The sequence below is a fragment of the Chiloscyllium plagiosum genome, unplaced genomic scaffold, assembly GCF_037043375.1.
Source record: "Chiloscyllium plagiosum isolate Xiang-an unplaced genomic scaffold, Cpla_swu_hap1 HiC_scaffold_10, whole genome shotgun sequence".
Lineage (NCBI taxonomy): Eukaryota > Metazoa > Chordata > Chondrichthyes > Orectolobiformes > Hemiscylliidae > Chiloscyllium > Chiloscyllium plagiosum.
Genome location: NW_028270148.1, coordinates 19,968,116 through 19,982,220, shown reverse-complemented (window position 1 = coordinate 19,982,220; position 14,105 = coordinate 19,968,116). Strand labels below are relative to the sequence as shown.

Here is a 14,105-nt window from a genome sequence, read left to right as displayed (position 1 = left end):
AGATTTCCCCATATTATAATTTCATCTGTTAAGTTTTTGCTAGCTCACTTAACCTTCACAAATCCTTTTTTAGACTCTTTGTGTCATCCTAGCCACTTAACTTCCCATCCATTTTTGTGTCATTCCCAGACTTGACGCCAGTATGTTCATTTCCATCATCCAAACCATTGGAGACACATGTTCAAATTTCACTGTGGCAACTGGTAGAGTTTCTTTCTTTCTTTATTTTATAATAGAATATGGGTCTCACTGGCAAGATGAACATTTAATGCCTACACCCAAATTGCCCTGATGAACCACCTTCTCAATGCATTTCTGGTATGTAGGGACACCCGTAATGCTATTTAAAAGAGTATTTCAGGTTTGTGACTGAGTGACATTGTAGGTTTAATGATATGGTTCTAAGTCAGGATGGTGAGTGGCTTGGAGGTGATGATGTTCCCATCAGTGTTGAAGGGAATGAATATTGAAGGTGATGAATGGAGTGCCAGTTAAGTACGCTGTTTTGTCCTGGATGGCATTGAGCTTCTTGAGACACATGGATACCATTCACTCAGTCTCCTGCCTTGTGCCTTCTAGATGTTTGACATGCACTGGGGTGACGAGATGATTTAATCACTAGAATTTCTAACTTCTGGCCTGCTTTTGTAGCCACACAATTATGTGGCGAGAACAGTTCAGTTTCTGGTCAGTGGTGATATCCAGTATGTTGCTAGTGGGGAATTCAGTAATGCTATTGAATATAAAGGTCTGGTGGTTAGATTCTGTCTTATTGGAGTTGGTCATTACTTGGCATTTGTGTGGTTTGAATGTTACTTGCCAAGCCTAAATGTTGTCCAGGTCTTGCTGCATATGGACACAAAGTGCTTCAGTATCTGAGAAGTCATGAATGGTGCTAAGCATTATGCAATCATTGACATTCCCAATTCTGACCTTATAACAGTCATTCAGCTGTTGAAGATGGTTGGGCAAGGAAACTACCCTGAAGTACTCTTGCAGTGATCTCCTTGGACTGAGATGATTAATTTTCAAGTACCACAGCTATCCCCCTTTGTGCCAGATATGATTCCAATTGTCTCCAGTTTTGCAAGGGCTCCTTGATGCCATACTTGGTCAAATGTGGCCTTCATGTGAAAGGCATTCACTTTCACCTAATTTCTGCTGCCCCTGGGTAAAAACAAGGACTGCAGATGCTGGAAACCAGAGTCTAGATTAGAGTGGTGCTGGAAAAGCACAGCAGTTCAGGCAGCATCCGAGGAGCAGTAAAGGGCTTTTGCCCAAAACGTCGATTTTACTGCTCCTCGGATGCTGCCTGAATTGCTGTGCTTTTCCAGCACCACTCTAATCTAGACATATAGTTGACCCTCAACTGTCTTTTGAAATGGGCAAAAGTGAGGACTGCAGATGCTGGAAACCAGAGTTTAGATCAGAGTGGTGCTGGAAAAGCACAGCAGTCAAGCAGCATCCGAGGAGCAGGAAAATCGATGTTTCGGGCAAAAGCACTTCATCAGGAATGGAGGCAGGAGCCTCCAGCGTGGAGAGAGAAATGCTGTCTTCTGAAATGGCCAATCAATTCAAGAGCAATTGGGGATAGGTAGTAAATGGTGGCTTTGTCAGTGATAGCCACACCTCGTGTGAATCAAAGAAAATCATTGTTGCATGTTTTAAACGTTATTTATATGAATTCTTCAATGTGCATTACACTGTAAATCAGCATCTGTGCTCTTTGGTCAGGTCAGTACTCTTGAAATATGGCTGTTCAAAACTATTGTGATTGTAGGAAGCACAGATGCCAACTCTAGCACAGAAAACTCCAGAAACAGCATTGGGATAAGAGTCAAACAGTTTGTTTTTATCATGTTGATTGAGGAATAAATGTTGATAAGGACTCCAACGATAACAATCCTGCTTTTCTTCCCGGTAGTGCCCTGGGATCTTTCACATCCAGTCGAAACAAGTGGATGGAGCCTTAGTTTACTATCCCACCTGAAAGACAGCATTTCCAGTCATGCAATGCTACTTCGATTTTGAAGAGAGTTGAAATGCAGCATCGGAGCTCCACAATCAAAGTGAATTTCCTGGTGGGCGAGGAAAACCGTTTTTAAAACAACACAGTTATGGCTGCAAAAGCCAAAAAACAGTAAATATTTACAGAGATCCCATTGTAATTTAAGGTAATCTTCTTCGCTGACCACTACACTTCTAATTTTGGTGTCAACTGCAAACATACCAACTATACCTCTATTGCTCAAATCCAAATCATTTACATAAATGACGAAAAGTAGTGGACCCAGCACCGATTCTTGTGGCACTCCACTGATCACTGACCTCCAGTCTGAAAAACAACCCTCTACCACCACCTTCTACCTTTGAGCCAGTTCTGTACCCAAATGGCTAGTTCTCTATGTATTCCATGAGATCTAACCTTGCTAACCAGTCTCCCATGGGGAACTTTGTCGAATGTCTTGCTGAAGTCCATATAGATCACGTCTACCTCTTTGCCCTTATCAATCCTTTTTGTTATTAAAAAATAATGCTTTATCTTAAAAGCAATGATGTGCTGAAGTAAGACACAATCATAGGACAACAGGAATTCAAATAACTATTCACATAAAGAGTTTCCTGAGACTACATTAGAAGAAAAGCCAAAGGGAAATTGGTGACCTAGAACTTGCCTTTAGGCAAGAAGATATTTATATAAATGATAACTTGAATTTAAAGGTATGCTACAAGCAACTCTTCAACACAAAAGGTGTCAAATTACACATTTCATAATTAAGAATTCACATTTTTAAACATAAATGTGTATTTTGACCTCAATCTAATTAATCAAGAAACAACTGGTCAAGAACATGTCACAGTCATTAGATTTAAACTAGTAAGATGGCAGAGGTGGAGGTGGGGGATCCCAGGGAGACTGTGAGGAAAGAGATCAATCTGAGACTAGTACAGCTGGGAAAAGGAGTGAATCAAACAGATAGGGCAGGCAGGGACAAAACAGAGAACAAGCTAGGTCTGATAAATTAAACTGCAAGAGGCCTAACCAGGAAGGCAGATGAAGTCAGGGCATGGTTCGGAACATGGGACTGAGATATCGTAACAATTACAGAAACATGGCTCAGGGATGGACATGATTGGCAGCTTAATGTTTCAGGATACAAATGGAATAGGAAGGATAGAAAGGGAGGCAAGAGAGAAGGGGAAGTGACATTTTTGATAAGGGATAGTATTTCAGCTGTACTTTGGAAGGATATTCCTAGGACTACATCTAGGGAAGTTATTTGGGTGGAACTGAGAAATAGGAAATGAATGATCACCTTATTGGGCTTGTAATATAGACCCCCTACTAGTCAGCAGGAAATTGAGAAACAAATTTGTCAGATCTCATTTATCTGTAAGAATAATAGGGTAGTTATAGTAGGGGGTTTTAACTTTACAAACATAGAGTGGGACTGCCATAATGTTAAGGGTTTAGACGGAGAGAAATTTGTTAAGCATGTACAAGAACATTTTCTGATTCAATATGTGGATGTACCTACTAGAGAAGGTGCAAAACATTACCTACTCTTGGTAAATAGGGCAAGTAACTGAGGCCTCAGTGAGGGAGCACTTTGGGGCCCGTGACCATAATTCTATTAGTTTTAAAATAGTGATGGAAAAGGATAGACCAGATCTAAAAGTTGAAGTTCTAAATTGGAGGAAGGCAAATTTTGATAGTATTAGCAAGAACTTTCAAAAGCTGATTGGGGTAAATGTTTGCAGGTAAAGGGATGGCTGGAAAATAACAAGAGTCCAGAAATGGTATATTCATGTTAGGGTGAAAGGAAAGGCTTATACGTGTAGGGAATGTTGGATGACTAGAGAAATTGAGGTTTTGGTTAAGAAAAAAAAAAGGAAGCATAGATAGGAGAGATCGAGAGAATCCTTAGAAGAGTATAAAGGCAGTAGGAATATACTTATGAGGGGAATCAGGAGGACAAAAAGGGGACATGAGATACCTTTGGCAAATAGAGTTAAGGAGAATCCAAAGGTTTTTTTACAAATACATTGAGGACAAAAGGGTAACTAGGGCGAGAATAGGGCCCCTCAAAGATCAGCAAGGCGGCCTTTGTGTAGGTCCACAGGAAATGGGGGAGATACTAAACGAGTATTTTGCATCAGTGTTTACTGTGGAAAAGGACATGCAAGATATAGGATGCAGGGAAATAGATGGTGACATCTTGAAGAATGTCCATATTGCAGAGGAGGAGGTGCTGGATGTCTTGAAATGCATAAAAGTGGTTAAATCCCCAGGACCGATCAGGTGTACCTTAGAACTCTGTGGGAAGCTAGGGATGCTGGGCCCCTTGCTGAGATACTTGTATCATCAATAGTCATAGGTGAGGTGCGAGAGGATTGGAGGTTAGCTAACATGGTACCAATATTTAAGAAAGGTGGTAAGGAAAAGCCAGGGAACAACAGATTGGTGAGCCTGACGTCGGTGGTGGGCAAGTTGTTGGAGGGAATCCTGAGGGACAGGATGTCCATGTATTAGGAAAGGCAAGGATTGATCAGGGAATGTCAGCATGGCTTTGTGCCTGGGAAATCATTATCACGAACGTGATTGAGGTTTTTGAAGAAGTAACAAGGAGGATTGATGAGGGCAGAGTGGTAGACGCGATCTATATTGACTTCAGTAAGGCATTTGACAAGGTTCTCTAGGGGAGACTCGTTAGCGAGGTTAGATCTCATGGAATACAGGGAGAACTAGCCATTTGCATTCAGCAGTGGCTCGAAGGTAGAAGATAGAGTGTGGTGGTGGAGGGTTGCTTTTCAGACTGAAGGCCTGTGACCAGTGGAGTGCCACAAGGATCAGTACTGGGTCCACTACTTTTTGCCATTTATATAAATGATTTGTATGTGAACATAGGAGACATAGTTAGTAAGTTTGCAGATTACACCAAAATTGGAGGTGTAGTGGACGACGAAGAAGGTTACCTCAGAATACAACGGGATCTTGATCAAATGGGCCAATGGGCTGAGGAATGGCAGATGGAGTTTAGTTTAGATAAATGTGAAGTGCTGCATTTTGGAAAAGGAAACCATAGCAGGACTCATACATTTAATGGTAAGATCTGAGGAAGTGTTGCTGAACAAAGAGACCTTGGGGTGCAGGTTCATTGTTGCTTGAAAGTAGAGTTGCAGGTAAATAGGATAATGAAGAAGGCATTTGGTATGCTTTCCTTTATTGGTCAGAGTATTGAGTATAGGAGTTGGGAGGTCATGTTGCGGCTGTACAGGACATTGGTTAGGCCACTTTTGGAATATTGTGTGCAATTCTGGTCTCCTTCCTTTTGGAAGGACGTTGTGAAACTTGAAAGGGTTCAGAAAAGATTTGCAAGAATGTTGCCAGGATTAGATGATTTGAACTATAGGGAGAGGCTGAATAGGCTGGGGCTGTTTGCTCTGGAGCGTCAGTTGGTGGGGGTTGCGATTTAGAGGTTAATAAAATAATGGGTATGGATAGGAGAAATAGACCAAGTCTTTTCTCTGGGGTGGGTGAGTCAAGAGCTAGAGGGCATAGGTTCAGGGTGAGAGGGGAAAGATATAAAAGGGACCTCAGGGGCAATGTTTTCGCGCAGGCAGTGGTGCATGTATGGAATGAGCTGCCAGAGGAAGTGGTGGAGGTTGGTACAATTGCAGCATTTGAAAGGCATCTGGATAGGTATATGAATAGGAAGGGTTTGGAGGGATATGGGGCAAATGCTAGAAAATGGGACTAGATTTTGGTAGGAGATCTGGTCAGCATGGACAGGTTGGCCCACAGTGTCTGTTTCCGTGCTGTACGTCTTTATGACTGTATTTAAGGGATAGCCAGTTGTGGATCAACAGGTGAAAGAATTTTCAGTTAATGTAGAACTGTTACTGTCGAAGTTTCATGAGACTTTCTAGCCTCATGATGAAACCCAAATAGAAGACAGATTTCATTAAAATTAGCCATGTTGGCATAAGTGAATTATATCACATTGATAACAGGAAGGAAATCTGGCAGAACTAAAGGTACTCTGTATGAATGCACACAGGTTGATTTTAAGTCACAAATTGGGATAAATAAACAAGTTTCCTTGTAGCATTAATATTTATAACATGAGCATGACTATACATTTGGTATGAATTAATGATTTGTTTATGATACTTAATAAAAATAACAAATGCACATAACTCTATTATTTTTGTAGTAAAAACACAAAATGTTAATAGTTTCCAAAGGTTTCCATTCATCTTGATGTGTTTCTTTAAGGTGAGGTGGGAGTTTGTTTTAAAAAATTCTCAAGGTCAGGTTCGTAGGAGAGTAGTCTGACACAGAACAAACGACCAAGAGGCGAGTCTGCTAGAATATGGGTATTTTATTCCCCGCAGCGTCGCCACAACCAGGTTTCATACAACGGGTCTGGCTTATACTCACTCTACATGTTACCGGAACTGGGAGCCGTCAGTTCTCGTAGAGCGGTTGCCAACAACCCACGCTCGGCGGTTAAACGTAACCCCGGAGCAGACTCACCGAACTGGAGACTTTTCCAGCTGATATACTCTTTTCCAGATATAAACATTCATGTGAACAGCAGAGCAAGGCTAAAAAACACATTCCATTCTGGTTACATACAGATAAGAAGATTCACACGGGGAGGTGTGTAATAAGATTCACACGGGACTAAGCAACACCTCCATTCCGGTTAGATTCACACATGTATTGGGACATAATTTTTAACCGTTTCACCACATTCCACTGCTTGGCCCAATACATGTGTTACATTATGATTCACACATGTATTGGGACATAATTTTACACCACAGAGTTGTAGCTACTCCCTGGGTTTTTTTATACCCCCTGCCCCATATTAGCAAATGAATGAATAATTTCAGGAGCCACTGTGTTAGTACACTTAGATGAGAACATTATGAAAGATGCCAGTAGAGGGTGCCCACCATCTACCTTCATATCCCTATACTGCATATCAGGGGATGAGTCAGCAATCCAAACCAGTTTAAAATAAGATTGAAAAATTGCATGGAATATATAGAAGGAAACATTTCCCACTATGAAAGCTTTAAATTATTTTAAACGAGTCCAGTGTTTAGAGATACCTAGGCAATTCAGCTGAGAATAGCTTTCGTTCTGATAGAATGCCAAACATTGTTACAGAAATCAGAAAGACTGTAAGTGACGGAAACTTGTAATAAAAAATTGTTAAAATGCAGAAAATGTATTTGATGGTTGCTTGAGATGTTTTGAAACTTGAAAGGGTTCAGAAACGATTTACAAGGATGTTGCCAGGGTTGCAGGATCTGAGCTACAGGGAAAGTTGGGGCTGTTTTCTCTGGAGTGTCGGAGGCTGAGGGGTGACCTTATAGAGGTTTACAAAATCATGAGGGGCATGGATAGGATAAATAGGCAAAGTCTTTTCCTTGGGGTCGAGGAGTCCAGAACTAGAGGGCATAGGTTTAGGGTGAGAGGGGAAAGATATAAAAGAGACCTATGGGGCAACTTTTTCACGCAGAGGGTGGTACGTGTATGGAATGAGCTGCCAGAAGATGTGGTGGAGGCTGGTACAATTGCAACATTTAAGAGGCATTTGGATGGGTATATGAATAGGAAGGGTTTGGAGAGATATGGGCTGGGTGCTGGCAGATGGGACTAGATTGGGTTGGGATATCTGGTCGGCATGGATGGGTTGGACTGAAGGGTCTGTTTCTATGCTGTACATCTCTATGACTTTATGACTCTTAATTGTCTTTCCCAAATGTGACTCTTACAATAAAACAGAAATCAATATACTGCATTTAAAATCTAAAACAAATATAGAAAATCATGCAAACACACAATGTTAGATCAGGAGAAGGCCAGTCAGCCCCTTGAGCCTGTTCTATGATTCGATTCAAACTGTAGAAAATATATTTCTATCTTTTGTTAATATAATAAGTAATTAGGTTAGAGGGTAACAGTTGATGGTTATTAATTGATATCAACACATGTATTGAGGGGGACAGCTGGAAGTGGGGGAGAGAACAGTTGGACTGCTAAGTCAATAAACTCTCTGCACGAAGAAAATCTATGTCTCTTGGTTCCTATTTGACCAGTGACTGAGATTATATTGTTTTCTATATGTTAGCCTACACAACATATGCCACAAGTACTCAGTTTCTTATTGAGACAGATATCTGGAAGTTTATTAACCATCTGCATACACTAATATGAGAACTCAGATTTATATGTATGATCTGGGTTCTTTGCTTACTTGTATTATTATCACAGTATACAGATAGTTAACTGGATGACTAGCTGGATAACTTTCTGGTTGTCTGACTATTGACTGACTAACCGAGAGTAGGATGGAGTCCTGTTGTGCCAGAGCATCACATGTCGTGATACAGTCTTTTCTGAAATCTGTACAACAATACAACATCGCCCTTTTTCCCATTGAAGAATAGAAAACCTGTTATGATAAATACACACATGGATACATTATTAATATCAATATTTTATGGACATACAACACAAGTGGATCTAATTCTTGTTCAGCAACAATAACTCAGCTTCTGGCTTCATTCTGCAGTGAGTGATCTGTCATGATGGATGAATATATATCAATCATTATTGATGTATGGTTGTTGTCTGATATGATACTTTCAATATCAGAGTCATCACCTTATATGACAGATGGTTAAGCATATACAACTTGGATGTGTTGTCTGTTTCTTTCGTAGGATTTGACCAATTTTGCATCAAATTGGATGACCTGAATTAGACACAATTGCATAATGTATTGATTAACCCATGTATTTAGATGTAGATCTGGAACTCTGAAGCTTTGTCCTTATTCAGTTTGGGTTAAATGTCTGTGTGCTAGCTGATCATTCTCTTGTACTGAGAAAGTGTATTAGGTATGAGCAGGTAGGGAAAGAGTTAAATTTAGGGTTGCTTGATAAAAGGCTCAGCTAGCAAGACTTTGACCAGATAAGAACTTGCAGTAAACAATGAGGTGCTGGAGGCAAGGGTAGTGGGTTAATGAGGTAAAAAAGCATTCATTAGGTAAAGCAAGTTAACAAGGTGAAAAAGCATTCGTTATGTAAAATCAGTTAAACAAGGTGAAAAGCATTCATTATGTGAAGTCAGTTAAGGTTCAGAACATTCATTGTATAACACCAGATGGCTCAATCTCTACTATTGACACTTGCTGATTGTAACAGTCACCCAATCAGTATGAATGTTGCCTTATCCGGATGCTGCTCCCTGTAAGTGACTATATCATTCACTAAGAATCTGCTGGTCGAGAGAAGACCAAGAACTCATGTCTCTGTGCTCATGGGTGATCGTTCTCTTTCCCTCCAGCGCCCGGAGTAAAGATGAAGGAGGTAAAACCATACCATGTCTCTGAGTATTTTGCTTCAACTGAGACAGGAACAGGATGACAATATTGGCGTAGTCAGCGGGATCCAAACGAATACCTACTATCGGATAGTGTCAGCGATCGCCTGGAGCATCCATGTCTCAAGACAGATGGGCCCACAAGGTAAGATTTTAAACCTTGGTCCCTCTCAATATTCCTGTGTACCGGAAACAGTCCCCTCCCTTGATTGCACTCTATTCTATGTACTCCTCGAGGGGGACATCTAAATGGTAATTGGTTCATTCGAGAGACACAGTTTTGCAAGCGCGCTGACAGAGTTTCAAGTCCTCTGTGCTGTATTGGGGTTCAAGTCCCCTGGGTTTAATTGAGGTTTGGGTCCTTTGTGCTGTATTGGGGTTCGAGTCCCCTGGATTAAATTGAGGTTCGAGTTTCTGGGTGGGTTAAATTGAGGTTTGAGTCTTCCGCATTGTATTGGGGTTCGAGTCCCTGGGTGGGTTAATTTGAGATTCAAGTCCTCTGCGCTGTATTGTGGTTTGAGTCCCCTGGGTTTTATTGAGGTTTAAGTCCTCCACGCTGTATCGGGGTTCAAGTCCCCTGGATTTTATTGAGGTTCGAGTCCTCTGCACTATCGTGGGATTTGAGTCCTCTGTGTTTAATTGAGATTTGAGTCCTCTGTGTTTAATTGAGATTCGAGTCCTCTGTGTTTGATTGGGGTTCGAGCCCCCTTGAGAAGTAAAGTGAGAAAGGGGTTAAAGTTCCCCTGATGGTGAAATTTGAGGCTCTGTGAGCCTTTGTTCTGGGGGAAGCACCATGTGTAGCACCATGTGGTCTGGTTTGTCTTGTTTGAATTGGGATCTCAATTCAGTGTGTTTTGTGGGTAATGTAATGGAACAGATTTTGTTTTTACATTGAAACTGTAAAGGTCCTTTTTAAAATGATCAAACTTGTAACCTTAAAACAAATTGACTACGAGCCTTGAGCCCCTGATGTGTTTGAAGTTCTACAATGTGTGTTTAAAAAACAGTTGGGTCAGTGGTAATGCTTTAACCAGATGAGAGTATTGTATTAAAATATCTTTGCTGTGTGCTTTTAATGCAGAGTGTTCACAAAAAGAAGAGTAAATTTTGAGTTTGATGTCTTAAGATTTTGGAGAATATTAGAACTTGAGGCTGAGCTGTTTCAGTTCTGTTAATTATTGTTAAGACTTCATTGGCCGCCTTCATATTGCAAATTCAAAGAATGTTGATCTCTGCCAAAGTTGCCATTGTAATTCCAACTGTTTTATTTGGGAAGTTTCATTTGGAGAACAATATTTTAAAATATTCAGCATTTGTTTCCCACAAATATTTGAGATTTAAATCTGAACTGAAACTGCCTCTTCAGTTGCTAAAGCACAGGAGACATTTTGTTGTTTTCTTGCTGTTCCAGACTTTTGAAATACCTTTCCTGACAGCTTTCACATTACCAAGTCTCAATTTGTTAAAGAAAAATAATTTTTGAATAACCTGAATGGCGTCCCACGAGGGTTTGATTTTAGGATCGTTGTTGTTTATAATTGACTGAATTGTTTAGGCAGTACAGTTTAGAAGTTTATGGATTGTGAGGTGGGCGGCATGGTGGCACAGTGGTTAGCACTGCAGCCTCACAGCGCCTGAGACCCGGGTTCAATTCCCGCCTCAGGCGACTCTCTGTGTGGAGTTTGCACATTCTCCCCGTGTCTGCGTGGGTTTCCTCCGGGTGCTCCGATTTCCTCCCACAATGCAAAAATGTGCAGGTCAGGTGAATTGGCCATGCTAAATTGCCTGTAGTGTTTGGTGAAGGGATAAATGTGGGGGAGTGGGTCTGGGTGGGTTGCGCTTTGGCGGGTCGGTGTGGACTTGTTGGGCCGAAGGGCCTGTTTCCACACTGTAATCTAATCTAATCTAATCTAATCTAATCTAATCTAATCTTGATAATGTCATAAATAGTGATGGACTTCAAAAATTCAAAGAATGTTAAAATAATCAGACACAATTTAGTGTAGTTAAATGTGTGACTGTCTCCATACTGATATCCACCTTGGTAATGAAGGAATGAGAGAGGAAATGCAAAGATACTTTCAGCAGCTAACATCTTCTCTAGAGTTTCTCCATTCACAGGTAAAGCATGCCTTCGGACCATGGCCTGCCCCTCCACAACCTGATCCAACAGATTCAATTAGCTTCCCAGTCATGAGCTTGAAAAGTGAAGAAGCTATCAATGGCAAAGAGAAGGTCGGGATGCTTTTTGTCAGTGGCCTTTCTATGGACATTAAACCATGTGAGCTTTACCTTGTCTTTCGATCATGTAAGGGATATGATGGTTCACTGATCAAAGTAACATCACAACAGCCAGTTGGCTTTGTTACATTTAATAGCAGAAGCAGCAAAGAATGCTGTGTTCACCTAGCCTGCTGCTGCAGCTGCGGCGCTGCACGCTCAGATGTATTCTTCATCTGGCGCATCTCTACAAGGATGGAAGTCTCTTCAGCTCTGTTAAGTATTTAACTGTCCTTACCCAAGAATTTGGATTTCTCCACGGAGTGGTGTGCAAGGACAGGCTAGATTTTGTTTTCAGTTTGGACTTTACTGAAGGAGATTTTGGAGAACTGGGGGGAGGGGGCGGAGGGCTCATTTCCACTTGACTTGGAGAGGGTGGACAGGTCACTAAGGACTGTGGATTTAAGAACTTCATTGGTGAATTTTTTCCACGTGGAAGGATTTTTCAAACTCTATTTATTGTAACAGACTAGTAATTTTTGTTGTTATAATCATTGAATGCAGTGTGTCAATAACTTACTTAAATACTGGCTGTCAGAGTCTTATGAAAGCAGGTAGTGCCACCTAGGTGATTATCATGACATGATAAAAGGAGGGAATCAAAAGGTGCATAAGGTACGGAAAGAGTTAAGTTTAGGGTTGCTTGACAAAAGGCTCAGCTAGCATGACTTTGACCAGATAAGAACTTGCAGTAAACAATGAGGTGCTGGAGGCAAGGGTAGTGGGTTAACGAGGTGAAAAAGCATTCATTATGTAAAGCAAGTTAATAAGGTGAAAAGGTATTCATTATGCAAAGTCGGTTAACAAGGTGAAAAGCATTCATTATGTGAAGCTAGTTAAGATATAACACCAGATGGCTTAATCTCTACTATTGACACTTGCTGATTGTAATGGTTACTCAATCAATATGAATGTTGCCTTATCCGAATGCTGCACTGGATGATTATATAATTCATTAAGAACTTGCTGTTCAAGAGAAGACCGAGATCTCAGGTCTCTGTGCACATGGGCGATTGTTCTCTCTCCCTCCAGGGCCCGGAATAAAGATGAAGGAGGTAAAACTATACTGCGTCTCTGAGCGTTTTGCTTCTACTGAGCTGGGAACGGGATGACAGTACCCTTTTCCTCTTTTGCACTAATGCATTGTTTATGTGATTGGGTGCTCAGTGTGTTTGAGGGAAGAACTGTATGGAACAGTTGTCTGGGTGGGAGGAGGTGTAGTCCAGGTAGTTATGAGATTCTGTGGTTTACAGTAAACGTCCATCAGTAGACTGACGCTGGAGATGGAAACAAAGAGGTCAAGAAAGGGAGGGAGGTGTCCGAGATAGACCAAGTGAATTTAAGGGTGCGGTGGAAGCTGTGGGTGAAGTCTCCAGTTCAGCCTGGGTGTGTCACGGATTAGTGTCTGACACTTCCCACCTACATCTGCGACACTAACTACATCCTACACCTCTTCAGTAACTTCCAGTTCCCCGGACCCCAGCACTTTATCTTCACTGTGGACGTGCAATCCTTATACATGTCCATACCCTACAAGGATGGCCTTCAGGCCCTCAGCTTCTTCCTCTCCAACAGACCCATTCAGTCCTCCTCCACCAATACCCTCCCCCACCTCGCTGAACTAGTCTTCACCATTAATAATTTTTCTTTCAATTCTTCCCATTTCTTCCAAATCCAGGGGTTGACCTTGGGCATTTAGTTGGGCAGCCGCTACGCCTGCCTCTTTGTTGGCTACATTGAACAGTCCCTCTTCAGTACCTACACAGGCACTGTGCTCCAACTCTTGGCCGCCATTACATCGATGACTGTCGGTGCAGCATCCTGCATCCGGGCTGAACTGCAGTAGTTCATCGACTTCGCCCACAACTTCCATCCTGCCCTCAAATTCACTTGGTCCATCTCGGGCACCTCTCTCCCCTTCTTGACCTCTTCATTTCCATTCCTGTGACAGTCTACACAAGGATGTTTACTATAAACCCAAACTCCCATAACTACCTGGACTACACCTGCAGTATCCTGCAAGAACTCCAGTGTAGTGCTGGAAAAGCATAGCCAGCGAGGCAGCATCCGAGGAGCAGAAGAGTCAACGTTTCGGGCATAAACCCTTCATCAGGCTCTTCATCAGGAATGTTCCTATGCTCGAAACATTGAGTCTCCTGCTCCTCGAATGCTGCCTGACTGGCTGTGCTTTTCCAGTTTTTCCACTTTTTGACTCTGATCTTTAGCATCTGCAGTCCTCATTTTCTCCCTGCAAGTACTCCATCCCGTTTTCCCAATTCCTCCGTCTCTGTCTCACATGCTCAAATGAGAAGATTCCACTCCCAAGCATCCCAGATGTCCATCTATTTTGAACAAGTGCTTCCCCCACTACTCCGTCATCCAGACAGCCCTCCACCACACCTCCTCCATTCCCTGTTCC

General features: G+C 41.8%; 1 long non-coding RNA gene across 1 annotated transcript in view; it reads right to left on the bottom strand.

Moving 5' to 3' along the window:
* Positions 1–1,658: 1,658 nt before the first annotated feature.
* The window catches only part of LOC148148917 (uncharacterized), a 30,959-nt gene continuing 18,512 nt past the window's right edge, over positions 1,659–14,105 (bottom strand). The window contains exons 4-5 of the long non-coding RNA XR_015758358.1: positions 8,361–8,474; positions 1,659–2,078 (exon numbers count right to left, since the gene is read on the bottom strand). This is a non-coding gene — a long non-coding RNA (uncharacterized LOC148148917). The remainder of the gene's footprint in view (positions 2,079–8,360; positions 8,475–14,105) is intronic.